At 42.5% G+C, this 2,132-nt stretch overlaps 1 pseudogene; it reads left to right on the top strand.

Moving 5' to 3' along the window:
• The first annotated feature begins 530 nt into the window (after nt 1-530).
• Nucleotides 531-1,137, top strand: LOC136121141 (calcyclin-binding protein pseudogene; annotated as a pseudogene).
• The last annotated feature ends 995 nt before the right edge of the window (nt 1,138-2,132 follow it).

A 2,132-nucleotide genomic window follows, 5' to 3' on the forward strand; every position in this document is an offset into this window, starting at 1 on the left:
CCCCAACATAATGTTGACTCCTTGGATAAAAATGCAAGGAACTTCTGTTGAATGAGCTAACTGCTGGAAATATGATGACTGCAGCTGAAAGAAATGAGGTGTGTACCACAGACCACATAAAACAATGAAAGCAATTTAAAGGCAAAATGTACAGAGTAACTAGGAACAATTTTGCAATATCAAAAGCATATGAGTGGCCTGCTGCTTTGGGTGATGCTCTGCAGACCTTGGTGTTCTCCCAGCCTGGTCCAGGAGACTCTCTGCATGAGACCTGAACAGCTAGCAACTTCCATCTTCAAAATCAGCCATTCTGGTGTCCGAAGACCGCGGCCACTCTGACTGGTGCCCGTGTAGTCTGCGCTCGGGGTGAGCGTGGTCCGTGCGGCATTTCCTGTTCTCGCCCCTGCGCCGCTGCAGCTCGGGCCTTGCCTGACGCAGCCCGACCGTGGCTTCAGCTGTGGAGAAGCTACGGAAAGATCTAGAAGAAGTGAAGGTGCTGCTGGAAAAAGCCACTAGAAAAAGAGTAAGTGATGCACTGACAGCTGAAAAATCCAAGATTGAGACAGAAATCAAGAACAAGAGGCAGCAGAAATCACAGAGAAAAGCAGAGCTTCTGGAAAGTGAAAAGCCTGCCGCTGTGGTTGCTTCTGTTACGACAGATAGACAGTGAAAATCAGCAATTATGGAGGGGATCAGTCAGATAAGTTTGTGAAAATCTACATGACCTTAACTGGAGTTCATCAAGTCCTCGCTGAGAATGTGCAGGTGCATTTCACAGAGAGGTCATTTGATCTTTTGGTAAAGAATCTAAATGGGAAGAGTTACTCCATGATTACGAACAATCTCTTGTAACCCATCTCTGTGGAAGGCAGTTAAAAAAAGATCAAGACAGATACAGTTCTTATCTTATGCAGGAAGAAAGCGGAAAACACACCGTAGGTCTACCTGACTCAGGTTGAAAAAGAATGCAAAGAGAAAGAAGAGCCCTCCTACGACACTGGAACAGATCCTAGTGAGGGATTAATGAATGTTCTAAAGAAAATGTATGAAGATGGAGGTGATGATATGAAGCGAACCATTAATAAAGCCTGGGTGGAATCAAGAGAGAACCAAGCCAAAGGAGATACAGAATTCTGAGACTTTAAAGTCTTTTTGGGAGCTGTGATGTGGATATATCGATGTTTCCAATAAGGAAATGTTGGGGGGCTGCACACATAAATTTGACATATAACTACTTACACAGTCTAAGTAAAGGCAATGAATTCCCCATTTCCTACTGGACGATTCATTTAAATAAAATATGCTTCTTAAACACTCCCTCCAAAGATGGTTTCCTTAGTAACTGGGTCATTTTATTCAAGAAAAGGGTAATGTTGTATTCTGGTGTGAAATGTGAAGAAGCAATGTAAAGAAGCCTAATGAAAATGCCACATTGTGTGTATTATTGTTCAGCTAAGAGGTAGAAACAAAAGTTATTGCTTGCCTTTCAGTTCCTGACATCAGCTCCCACCAATGTAAGAATAAAAATAAAACGTGAATTTTTGCATTAAAAAAAAAATCAGCCTATCTGGCCAGCCCTAGAGGGTCAAGTCAGCCATTAGGAACCAGAACTTTCCAACGCGGTCCATTTCCTGCTGATTCAGAAGAGGGTCAAAAGCAAGGACAACCTGCAGTTGATTAAGCACCCTGTGATCTGTGTTTTTCCTTCCGGTTTGATTCCCTCCCTGTTGCCCTTTTAATGAAACACTTTGTTGAGCAAGAGCTCCATCTATGGGAGAAATCAGTTGTATTGATTGTACCCTTAACATCACCAAGATTATAATTTATTTACACTAGACCAGTGATTTTCAAGTGGGGGTGATTTTGCCCCCCAGGGGACTTTTTTGGCAATGACTGGAGACATTTTTTGTTGTCATAACTGGGGTTGCAACTGGCATCTAGTGGTTAGAGGGCAGGGATACTGCTAAACATTCTGCAATGCACAGGATACCCACCCCCCATAACAAAATGTTTCCCGCCCTAATGACAAAGTGGAGAAATTCTGCCTGAGAACAAGAGAATTTGTGAAATTTATGCTTACAGATGGGTTCCCCAGGCAAAATATTGATTTTTGATTGAAATCTTTTCATATT

This window comes from Phocoena phocoena, chromosome 3 (genome assembly GCF_963924675.1).
Source record: "Phocoena phocoena chromosome 3, mPhoPho1.1, whole genome shotgun sequence".
Classification (NCBI taxonomy): domain Eukaryota; kingdom Metazoa; phylum Chordata; class Mammalia; order Artiodactyla; family Phocoenidae; genus Phocoena; species Phocoena phocoena.